The sequence below is a fragment of the Pyrus communis genome, chromosome 10, assembly GCF_041283825.1.
Source record: "Pyrus communis isolate YQ-2024b chromosome 10, ASM4128382v1, whole genome shotgun sequence".
NCBI classification, from domain to species: Eukaryota; Viridiplantae; Streptophyta; class Magnoliopsida; order Rosales; family Rosaceae; genus Pyrus; species Pyrus communis.
In genome coordinates, this window is record NC_142574.1 from 2,492,890 (window position 1) to 2,506,450 (window position 13,561).

The window sequence follows — 13,561 nt, forward strand, 5'->3', positions numbered from 1 at the left end:
ATATTTTCTTTAACAAGTAAAGGGTTGGATCATACTACCTATTAATAATAACAGGTCGAGTAATATTACGTATTAATAATAACGGGTTGAATTCAAGTCGGGTCATATTATCCGTTCATTTTAAAAGGTGTTACACGACACATCCCATTAAGATGTCAGGTATGACACAAAAACGATACAAACACGAAAAACACAACTCGAATGCCTGGTCTACACATCACCATCAATATAATGGATAGTTAAATCGAGATGAGGAATTATAACATGGAACAATGGAAGACTCTCATAAAAGGATAATTAATTAATGGGCAGCCCTTGACTTAGCATGCAATACTCAGTTGTAAGTCAAATACCTACTTGTACCAAATAAAAAATAAAAAATAAAAAATAAAAAAAAACACCTAAAATGCGTTTTTTTTTCTTCTTCTGAACAAACAATATTATCTAAGTGAGTGAACTAAGTCTCACAATGAACCTGCAATAATATGATTCGAATTCGTTTTCGAACCTATAAAATGCATCTTAGACATGACTTTATATATTAGTAGTTATATGGGAACGAAGGAGACTTGTATATCGATCTGATACAACATGGTTCACAAGGCCAGCGTTGTTTACATGATTCTCATAATTATATTGCTATTGTTTTCATCCGAAATAGTCTTTGCCAATGCTTCTGAAAATCCAAAACACTGTATGTAATTTTGGTGGCTAATGTATACATTAAATTTCTCTCTCTCTCTCTCTCCCCCTCATGTGTTGTGTGTGTGTATATATATGTCCGGCAACTAATGATGAGGTTCCTGATCTTGTCATTGCAGATTATACAGACAAGATGATGAGTAGGTCGCGTCTGCTAAGGGATTTTATGAAGATGCGTAGGCGTGTTCAAAAGGAGATTTTTCTGGGAAAGAAAATAGGGGTAACAAGAATCGATCGGTAGGTCGCCTTTTTATGGTCGTGAGCCAAAGCCAATAACTAGGTAGTAATTTGGTTTCTTTTTATGTTGGAATAATTTATAAATATACCTTTTGTATTTCGAAGTTTTTAGCAAGATGTGATCTTTTAGATTATAGTCGTTTGCAATTTGTAGTCTTCTTCTTTATTTTATGTCTATGAATAAGAATCATAGAATGGATTCGACCATTTTAAATCAATCTGCTCTTGTTCGATGTCAGTTTGTTTATCATTTCTTTTTTTTTTTTCTTTCAAAGTTTACAATTAAATCATTATTCAATAAAAAAAACATTTTACTAGACGAAAAATAAAGAAGATGAACTAGAGAAGGTCATCAGTCGCGTCTGCAAATGGAAATTATTCAGGCAAAAAAAGTAGCCATACCAATTCCAATAGGACATCTGGATATGGAGAAAATGATAAACACAATAACTAGGTAGTAATTGGTATATTTTTGTGTTAGGATAATTTATAATAACCTTTTGTAATTTAGAAAGTTCTAGCAAGATGTAATCTTTTGTATTAACGTCGTCTGCAATTTGTAGTCCTCTTCTTTATTTTGTGTCTATGAACAAGAACCATAGTTTGTAATTAAATTTTATTATTTCTCATCATTTGATTAGTTTGCATGGTATCAGAACGGGATCAACCTTGGAATTCAATATGCTTTTCGGTATCAGTTAGCTTATCGTTTTTTTTTCTTTTGTTTTTTTTTCTCTCTAAGTTTACAATTGTATCATTATTACGTTACATCATAACAATATTAGCTTTCATTTAAAAGAAAGAAATAACTCTTTTAATATTTAGCACTTCGATTATTGACAAAGAAGAGCGTGAAGAATCACTTGATTTACTAATACAAGAAATTATTACATATGTGGATTGCTCTTATGGTCTTCATCTTCAACCCATTACATCCTATATTTAAATGCTCTTATCTCCCCTTACTATAGATCCATGTTGAATAATGTTTGTAAATCAGAATACATGTTGAGATAAAATAAAATAGGCTTATGAAAATGCAGATGGATTGAAGAACAAAAACCCAACAAAGAAATAGCCCAGTTAAAACCCTTAGACCCGCAGACGTTTCAGTCTTGCGATGTAACAACAATTAAATCTATTAAATAAGAAGACGAGAACATACAATATTTCTTTTACGTGGTAAAACCCCACATACAAAAAGAAAAATTCATGGGCACACTACTGGTTAAAGAATTCACTAATGTCAAACAAAGTACAAAACTCATACAAGAAATAATTTTTTTTTTTTTTTTTTTTTTTTTGGCAATGCTAGCGTTAGTGAGTTAAATAGTTAGTTGTTAGGGTAGGAGAGTCAGTGGAGATCGAACTCGCACTATAATGCATATGCATGATTGCTTCAACCATTGCGGTAAAACGTCATTTGCTAAACACCTACTAGAAGATTATCTTGCCCTCTTGTCTTCGTACTTGCTTCTCTTCGTCTCCTTTTGATTGCACACCTCCGATCGTGAATGTAGTCACCTCCAGTGGTGAAGCTACGTGAGGGCGAGGAGTGGCGGCCACCCCTCCTTCACCGGAAAACATGCCTTGGAGCATTGGTTCAGCCCTTCCACTCTCATCGGAATTCATGGCACTTGTAAAATTGGGGATTGGTTCGACAGAAGACGGAGGCTTCAGCGAAGGAGAGGGTTCAACGAAGAAGAGAGGTTTGTAGAACTATTCAGGTTCGAATTGATGGAAAGGTTGGAGGAAAGGGTGGGTGGGTGTTTGATGGAGGAGAAAGGGACTAGAGGGTGAGATTTGCAGCGATGGCAAGAAGGTAGGAAGATGAGAGGTTATGTTTGGTCACAAGTTCAATGGGAAACTTAGTGTTTGGTTACAAACGTTGAGAGAAAGTATAGATGACATGTGTTTCAAGATTATTGGACCACATAAGAAGTGAGTAAAATTTGGGTACTCCCTTGTGAGTACTTGTCCTTTGTTTACCCATTTCTCCCATTTTTGTCTCTTCTGACCCCCACCTTTTTTTTTTTGTGGTTTATTAACCCATTTCTCGCCTTTTTTTTATTTTTTATTCTTGTATGTATTTTTATTTTCTCTTTTAAGAGTCCCACCATATTTATCTTAAACTCTCACATTATTTATAAATATTATATCACTTTTTAAAAACAATGTAAATATTGTTTAATGCTTATTTTACGATAATTTAAATCCATCTAGGCTCTTGCCTAGATCTAGCCTAGGCACCTGGCTGCTAGGTCTCAGTCTGCTATTTGACTAGCACCTAACATTTTTTAGAATCTAATCCTAGCCAATTTAAGCTTCTTACATTGGCTTTGATATTATTGCTTACAACCGCTTTGGTGGGGAGATGATGTGATATAAAATAACACACAAATTAAACTCTATAATTGTAGTATGTGTAAGTAGGGATAGTTCTAGGCCGGGGATTAGAAGGGATGCTAATCAACACAATTTAGACTTAAAAACTAAAACAATGTAAATATTGTTTAATGCTTATTTTACGATAATTTAAATCCATCTAGGCTCTTGCCTAAATCTCGCCTAGGCACCTGGCTACTAGGTCTCAGTCTGCTATTTGACTAGCACCTAACATTTTTTAGAGTCTAATCCTAGCCAATTTAAGCTTCTTACATTGGCTTTGATATTATTGCTTACAACCGCTTTGGTGGGGAGATGATGTGATATAAAATAACACACAAATTAAACCCTATAATTGTAGTATGTGTAAGTAGGGATCGTTCTAGGCCGGGGATTAGAATGGATGCTAATCAACACAATTTAGACTTAAAAACTGAAAACTAGACTCAAACAACTCAAAATAAGCTAAACTGACTCAAAACACACAAACTAAGTTAAATTGACTCAAAACAGGAACTAGAAAGTGATTTGGACGAAAATTAAACTAAAAAGACTCAAAATACTAAATGAGGTTGTTTTGACGAATTTAAGCTAAACTAACACAAATAAGAACTAAGGGGGTATTTGGACGAATTTTAAACTTAAAACAAACAAACTTGCAAAAACAAAGTAAAAGGGTACGAATTTGGGTGAATGAATGGGTGAAAGGCTAGCTAGAGGGTCCTTCTCCACACATGACACATATGCAACACAAAATTGATTTCCAGTTATTATTCTTTTAAACCATGAATGACAATTCCCCAAATTAATCGTGAGAAGCACAAATTAACTTTCAGATTTTCCTAAATTCATTGAATTGGACTCAACGACGCAATCAAATTATTCTTATCAAGTTCCCTATATGAACTGCATGATAGAGATACATATCAAAGATCATTAAGTTCTATGAAAATCATATGCATTGACAAGGCATTCGTAACTATGAACTGCATGATACTCCTGCCATGAATTTACTTAATATGATTGTGACTGGCAACCTCCACTACTTATAAATATGAGTTCATAACGATTAGGTGAATTTCCCTTATATTTTAGCATCAAATTCATGCATGCGAACTAAGTAGGCGTCCTTAATCAACATACAAGAATAAGTTATCAATCAAATAGATAAGTAAATCACATTCATGTTTTACGAAACAATAATTGGATGAAATCAATTCATATCACATATATGTTCATGGCTTTGAATTCGCCTCTAACTAAAAAGAATTTAGTTCCTCATGTTCATCATAATTGAAAACCAAATTAAAATAAACATTGGACTAAAACTAAGGATAGAAAGAACCCAGAAACGCTCCAACAATCCAAAGGTCTTGAATGGCAGCAGGCACGACACTCTTCCTCTCCTTCTTGCCTTGCACGACACAAGTCTCTAAAAACTCTCAGAAACCTGTGGCACCTTTGTATTGTTCTGAATTTCTCTCATGTGTGTCGTATGAATTATGCGGCATAAATATGTATATATAGGCCTAGGGTTATGCACAATTTCTGAAGGGAAAAGGATTGCACAATCCTAGGGGGAAAAGGTTAGGGTTACACAGCAGAGAATGGGCCATCTAGAAGGAATAGGTGCGGCATAGAAATAGGACCAAATAAAGCCTTCTAGAAAGGGTATTATGGTAGGTTTCTAGAAGGACAAGGGATAAGGGGTGCGGCACCAATGTAGGAGAAGGATAGGGCTTCTAGAACCATATATTTAGGTGATTTAATGTGAAGAGGAGTCCCCTTTGCAGATGGAATTAAGGTAGCAAAGGATTAGGATATGATAAGATAAGATTGGACAAGGTTTTGGATAACGTTCCTTCTTTTCAGCTGATTCCTTATCTTCCAAGCTTCCAAATTTGTTTCTTCAGATATTAAGCATATTCCTAGCCTCTCTTGAAGCATTGGATAAATCACTTTGTGACATTTTATCACATTTAAACACTCCAAATAACAATGTTCCGTTTGGTGGTAAACCTCTTTTATTAGATGGTGATTTTCGACAGATATTACTTGTTATTCCTGGAGCAAGCAAAGAAGATATAATAAATGCCACTTTAAATAGCTCTTATTTGTGGCGACATTTCAAAAATTTTCGTTTAAAAGAAAATATGAGATTGTCATGAAATGATTTAACTTTTGATGAAAAATAAAAACTAAAGATTTTGCAGATTGGATTTTACAAGTAGGTGATGGACAAATTGATAACACAGATAATATAATTGATTCAAATGATATGGACACATCTTTTGTTCAAATACGGGAAGATTTGGTAATTCATTCTTCTACAAATCCAATTTCTTCAATCTTTTTAGCAACTTATCCTGATTTTGAAAATTCTTTTAACAATTTTATTTATCTAAGAGAACGAGCTATTACAACACCTCGAAACACAACTGTATCAGATGTAAATAATTATATAATTAATTTAGTACTTGGAGAAAAACATGTTTTTTTAAGCTATGATTCTTTGTGTTCTTCAAATTCAAATGTTGAAAATCTTGAAACAATGTATCCTATAGAATTTTTAAACAAACTTTAATTCAATGGTTTGCCTACACATAACTTAATGTTAAAAATTGGAATGCCGATTATGTTGTTACGAAATTTAAATTAGCCTCTTGGTTTATGCAATAGAACTAGATTGGTTGTTACACAGTTATTTAATATAGTTATTGAAGCTAAAATACTTGCTGGAACTAATATTGGTCATAAAGTTTTCATACCGAGGATCACTCTTGCAGCAACTGAAAGTAAATAGTCTTTTATTTTTAAAAGACGTCAATTTTCAGTTAGACCTGTTATGCAATGACAATAAATAAAAGCCAAGGACAATCATTAAAACAAGTTGAATTGTACCTTCCTGAACCGGTTTTCACTCATGGTGAATTGTATGTTGCATTATCTAGAGTTATGTCAAGAGAAGGTCTAAAGATTTTGATAGGAAATGGAGAAAACAATTCAAACAATTATTCTATAAATATAGTAATGAAAGATGTTAAGCAAAATTTGGACTCAGCTTTTTAACTTCATACATTCATATCCAAGAATTTATGCATTCATCATGTACTAATCAAATTGTGTATCTGCAACTTCTGGTAAGCTTTTGAACTTTCTCAACATACCTGATTTAAAGTTTTTTTTTACAGGTATGTATATAGCTAACTGACCCAATTTAATCTTTCATTTCAGTGGTTTATTCTATTCTCTTTTGCTTGGAGGTATGAATTTACTTGGAAATGTTTATATGCAGTTTGAACATGCCATTTCACAAACTATGGTTTGTTCCTATATTCTGTAATTTATTTGTATTTTATTTTATACTCATCAAGTTCCAATTTACACCATTGGAAGATGTTATTTAATTCCAAGTATTTAATTGCTTCTGTACCAACACCCCGCACTCAAACACTCTCAACGAAGACCCACTTTCTCCCTCTCTGTCATGACAATTCCTGCAAAGAACCAAGCCCCAGAGAAGGTGACAATCTATCCTTCCCAAATTGCACAATTACAAGATAACACCAAATGCTTATTATTCTGATTATAATTAAACTTCACAATTCTTATCAAGTGCTTTTCCGCCAACTCAGCTAAACCACTACTACCACAACCAACTGATCCAAATCCAATCAATCATACCACAGCCCACGCAAGAACCATGCTACCACCAATAGATAAGTAATTTACTCTACATTAAATTTCAAAAGTCATTTTTAGGCCTGTGTATTAACAATTTTTTTTCCAATTGTTTTACTAACCAATCTCTTCAAAGGAATTCGCTGCTACCAATACATGTACAATCTATCTTCTTTTCACCTGGTCTAAATACATGACTAGTTACATGCCTGCCCACTGAAGGGTGAAATTGGACATCAAAAAATATAACTCCACATGCCCTTACTAAAGATGCAGCGTCTCCACATGCCTTAATTGAGTCAAGGAACACCATTCTTTAGCTTAATTAAGGCATATGGAGAAATTTTATCTCTGGTGGCACCTTCCCCGTTTATACTTTGGATGTTCATCTTAAACCCCTCATTGAATAGGTAAGCAATTAGTCATGCGTTTAAAGCAGGTCAAAAGTACAAAGGCTTTGTGTGTGTGTGTATATATATATATATATATATATATATATATATTAGTAGCAACTGATTCCTTTGAAAAGAAAAGATGGAAATGATGATCTTTGTATTACACCAAGACACCAAACCAGGTGTATCTGATCCATCTTTCTCCACCTTTTTATTTCATTTTTAGAATAAAAATACTCGAAGGTTAAGTAATAATTTTAACTATTGTTCGTATTAAAACTATTTAACTAAATTATGCTATTTAAACCAAAACATATAAACAATATGATATAATTTTGACAAAAAACATCCAATCACATTATTACATTTTCAACTCGATTCAATGCTATAATCTATTAATTTCCTTAGCAATCACTTTTATTTTAACATGGTTTGTCATTTAAAATTACTGGTCATCTTGATGTGTCTGGAATATTCAGTGTGTACATAAATGCAATAAAGATTAGATAATGTGATGCTCACTGTTTTTCATCACCACAATCTCTAAATTAATGGTACATGTAGTTTTACTTCTCTATCACATTCCATTTTAAATTGTTCATAAATACAATGAAATCATATAATCATATATGTGGTTATCATGTGTTTTCCGATCAAATATTGCCTGTGGAATTCACCGTATCCAGACTAATTACCTGTGGTGCTCTTTGTCATATTTTTTCTGTTCAAATTTCGGTTTTGCGGCTTTAGGAGTTTTGTTTCTAACCTCAGATCTTACATTTGGTTTAATTTGATTTTGGTTTCAACTTCAGGAGTTAAAACACTTTTTAGGGTTATAAATAGATTTCCACATGTATATAAATAATATTGTTTTAATGGTTTGAAAAATATGGAGAAGTTACTACAAAATTAAAATTCAATGGTAGTTTATTGGTATAAATTATGTTACTCTCAATAATTTTTCTGTCATTTTTCACAATGCCTATTTTCTTTACAGGTTACATAAAGCTCAAGGCTTACAAGTAAGTTCACCATTTATTCTGTTTGAAGTATTTTTAGTCTTTGTAGCTGACAAAATTACATCACCTCCAAAGTTGCATACAAGGATTACAAGTTTTTTTCTGTTCTTTGGTATTCATTGATTAAGTTGTTCATTTTCTTATTGATTAAAAAACTGTGGTCTATATTTTTCAGTTTTGTTTTAGCATTTGACTTAATGGGTTTGCTTGCACCTAATCGCAAACCTTTCATTTCCTCATGATTTTGCAATTCACTAGATTTAACTTTGGTAGTCTTTCAAACATAATTATTTATGTAATTTGTAATCCTGCAGCAACGTGCGGGTATTACTATCTAGTTTCATACTAATCTTTTCATGGTTCGATTTGGAAAATAAGTATGATTATGTTCCAAATTTTCAAAAGACTGCTACTATTGTCCACACCACATTCACATTTCAAGAAAAATAATGTTATGATTACGTTTTTCTTTGAAGTGACTATACTTATGACCACATAAAAATGTTTCCACAAAATGTTCATTTAGTTCGGCAGTTTATAGTTTTCAAAGAAGGCAAATGTAGTGCATGGTTTTTCTCCAAACTCCACATGATGGTTAGTAAGAAAAAGAAAAGATACTACATATTTCTTTGAGAAATATCCAGAAATAGGACAATTTCTTAATCTTAGAACAAAAATATGACATTTCAAATATGCATATGCCATGCACAACAATAGAATAGAAATATGATTTTTTTTCTACACCTTGAAATAACCAAATTGTCCTTCCATGTAAATGGGTTATCTAGAAATTTCAGCCCTCATTTCTCATTTTATAAAGAGAGAGAAACAGAGAGGAGAGAGAGAGAGAGAGAGAGAGAGAAAATCTCTCTCACCTAATTCCAGTTCGAAGAATCCTAACCCACCCATCTTCTTCATCCAAGCTCCCTCTCTTTCTCTCTCTCTCTCATCTCTCTTTACATTTCGAATATGCACAAGAGCTCTCTCTCAAACCCACCCATCTTCCTCGATTTTTACCTTTTCATTTGTTGGTTTTGTGAATTGGGTTTGCTTAATTTTCCTTTTTGATTGGTGGATTTTTGGAGTTGAAGTGATTCGTTTGGTGTTTCTTGGAGGTCCTTCAATTTTGATTTTTGATTTTTGATTATTTCTTTAATTTATATGTGGGTTTTCATTTCTTCTGTTTTCTTCCTCCCTCTGCTCTCTTTCTCAATCCAAATTTACGAGCACTAGAATAGGGTTTGGCTGTTGCAATTAAATTAAAAAAATGTATTAATTAAAGGTCAGTTGTCTTTTGGACAAGAGATAAATTTGAGGGAAAAGAGAGAAATTAGAGTGGAAAGAAGGAAGAGAAAAGGATATGGACAAAATTGTTTTACATACTCATTCGCTCTCTTCGTATTAAGCTTGCTTATACATTGTATGTACACGATATATACATGACATGCACATGACATGTACATGTTATACTCACAAGTCTGAGTTCAACCCAAAAACCCATAGCTCACAGCTCTCTATTTGAAATTAGAAAAATGACCCTAAATTTTATGTGAAGAATCAAAGATTCATTAATTTGAATTTGGTATAATTTGATTGGGTTCAAATATTTCAAGGATTTGAAAATTGCAGTTTGAATGGGTATGAAAGAACCTAATTGAACCAAAGGAAATTGTTTCACGAACTCGTTCGCTTTTTTCGTAGTTGCATTGCCTGCCTCTGAATCAAAGGAAAAAAAAGTAGTAAACTATGTTAATGCAAGAATATCAAAGATGTAAATATGCACCATATACACTATATGCACACCACATTCACACAATATGTACATACATGCACATGATATAACGAGAGAAACTTTAACATCACATATTGGTCTAGTGGGTACAATTAAAACATAATTGTTACGTATATAAGGTTACAATGACAGTTTAAAAAGTCTTGTTACGTATATCAACCACCACTTAACCATGCACGTGGAAAACATGATACTTGTTGTCATTATTTCATGGACACGCATGACCTTTAACATCCTCTAAGCTTTTATTTATTTATTTATTTATTTATTTATGTTTAATTTTGTTTTTCGCTGAGGCCAACTAGGTTGTAGTCATACTCGCTAAATTCCGGGGCACAACATATATGCATCATAACTAGTGAACACTCCCGTTTCTCATATTAAGATGTAGCCATGAATATCATATGCACATTATGGAAAAAATTTCACAAATTTATGCAATTGAACACTTGAACCATAAATTGTTCTATCATAGTTTTGTAGCACATCAAAACTTGAAATTTATTACACAACCCATAGTCCAAACATGAAACACAAACCCTAGTTTACTTCTAAGTATTAATTCATCTTACAAACAACTCATTTATTCCATAAATCATTGATGAAGGAACTTGGAACTAAACACCCTACCTTACTATATTTGCCAAACCTTGAGTCGCGGGAAAAAATGGAACTTTTTGGCCAAAATAGAAAATATGGTACAAAACCCAGCTCACTCTTCTCGCCTCTCTGTGGACTATTCTTATCTTTGAAATTGGAGCTCAGAGATCTGAGCTTAACCCAGTTCCTTCTCTTCCAAATGATGCATTGGACTGATAATTGTTAGTATTTATATGTGGGTATTTTAGTAATTTCGATTTTATGCATGGTGTACATGGTTGATTTGTCCTATTTCTGTCACAAGATTAAAAAATTGTCCCATTTTGAGGTATTTTCCTATTTCTTTTTCTAGTCAGACAAGAACCAATATGCTTTGAAGTTTTTTCCAAAATTATATTTCCTCTAAACGTGTATATTAGACCAACGAAACCGCCGTCCCGCAAAAAATTTCATTCCTTAAAATTCTAATTACCGGGGAACTTGTTTATAGCACTACCATGACGAGTTTTGCCCGACTACTTTTGGCCAGTGAACTTCCATCGCTTAAATTATCTTGCGACGACTTTGGGTTTTGGACGACGACTTTTTTCCGTCTGGTAAATTGTTTTTTCTTGTAGTGATAATATTTACAAGGTTTGACAAGTTTGCCTACGTCCTCTAGGCAATAGTAGTTGTTTTTTTCATTATTTGAAATAATAGGAGTATAAAGAAAACTCTTACTATTTTCTAACTCTCTAGCCTTGGCACAACTTACATGAATTTCTCTATTTGTGTTGTGTTCTTCAATGGTACAAATATATCTCGTTATAGGGAGGTTTTCATTTGTGTTGTGTTTATTATCCCTAAATTCATATTAGTATTCTTTTATATGTAAATTGGGTCAATTGAGTTATTTATGTATGCTGACGAGTTTTGCTGCCAAGTGAGTATTATTTGACTTATATGCAAATTATAATAGAATATTGACTTATACATTTATTTGGAATCATAAGAAAATAAAATGGGATGATTGGTTTGTGCATACATGTACCATACTTCACCAATCCCGAAACTACTAATCACGGGTCAATTTCTAGCTTCAGAGACCCAATGAAAGGTTCATGCTGAGGCACCCTTACTGAAGCACATGAGTTCCTCTTCAATCAAGAGACCAATCACAACATGAGTCAAAATAATGCTCCTAAAGTTCCACGTCGACCATGGACGGAAGCCGGAGAATCTCCTCCACTACAAAAGGAAATCATTCTCCTATGATTAATCTCTAATGCCATTATTGTACTTAAACTCATCATTAGAACTCACTAATCATGATTATTCTTGAACCTATGTATTGTGTAAACTCTTCACTATTAATTAGAACTCCTCTACCTCGTGGACATAGCCAACTTAGCGTGAATCACGTACATCTTGTGTCTCATTCCCTATATTTATCTCTTTACATATTATCATCACTAGTAGGGGTAGGTTCGGTCTTTTGCCAAAACCAAAACCAAACCAAAACTTCAGTTTGGTTTGGTTCGGCTCGATTTTTTTTGGTTTTTTGGTTTGATTTTGTTCGGTTCAGTTTTAGTACGGTTTCGTTTTTTTTTATTTTATAAAACTTGTTCTCTTTTTAATATGGAATTTAGAAAAGAAACTAACATTGGTAGACAAATAATAAGAAAATGGGGAATGTGGGAAGGTAGTTGTACATATACAAGATCATATAAACCAATCATATTCTATCAACAATCTCAATTGCAAAGAAAAGATCACCATATCCATTCAAAAAGCAAATAAATAGAGAAACTTTTCCAAGTTCCAAAGCCTTCCAAAACTTTCCTCTATAATCAATGGAATATCATCCCTAATTGAACCAAAGTATGCTCCTTGAAAAACTTGGCAACAAAGTTTCACAAAAGAAACATTATGGGTATACATCCATAAAGTGTTAAAGGGATTCGGGATTCAGTTTGGTTCGGGTTTCGAACCTCCAAAACGGAAACCGAACCAATAAAGTTTGGTTTGGTTCAATTTTTCCTTTTCCATTTCAGTTTTTTTTTTCAGCTTTCGGTTTTTGGTTTTGGTTCGGTGTTTGGTCCCCTTTTTTTGGTTTTATTTTTTGAACCCACCCCTACTCACTAGGTGACTGAAACAACCGTGCGAATGTCACAAACTCGACATTTTACGTTGTTCCAAAATCCATCCAATTTTGTGCATCAACATCATTCCTTCTTGGTCATACTTGATTGCTCACTTTTACAATGGGCAATCACACCATTCACATTGGTCGTACTTTGTTGCTCACATTTACAATCAGCATTTCACACCATTTACAACAAAAACGTATTTAATCAGCCATGTAGTTAGTTGGTTGCTTTATATAAAATAGTAGGTTTTATATAAAGTAGCATGTAGATACAAGAAAGGACTCGAACTTATACCTAAAATAATGGTTCACAAGGCCTGCATTGTCTACTTGATTCCCTTCATTGCACTGCTATTGTTCTCATCCAAAATAGTCTTTGCCAATGTTTCTGAAAATCCAGTGCACAGTAACCTCTCTCTCTCTCTCTCTCTCCCCTCTCTCCCCACCCCCCTCCATTTGATTTGTTACTCATGGTTTGATATATACGATCAGTGCTGCTGATTAAGTACCACCATATTAAAAATAGGGATGTGATATCCACACATCTCTTTTTACTTCGCTCACATTCTTTTAATTTTCAACCATCGGATTGGATGATTGAAGAAGATCAAATGACAAAAAT

General features: G+C 33.3%; 1 long non-coding RNA gene across 1 annotated transcript; it reads left to right on the plus strand.

The window, feature by feature from the left end:
• Nucleotides 1-540: 540 nt before the first annotated feature.
• On the plus strand, nucleotides 541-1,157 carry LOC148693358 (uncharacterized). Its single transcript, XR_015952057.1, has 2 exons — nucleotides 541-694; nucleotides 822-1,157. It is a non-coding gene; the product is annotated as an uncharacterized LOC148693358 (long non-coding RNA).
• The last annotated feature ends 12,404 nt before the right edge of the window (nucleotides 1,158-13,561 follow it).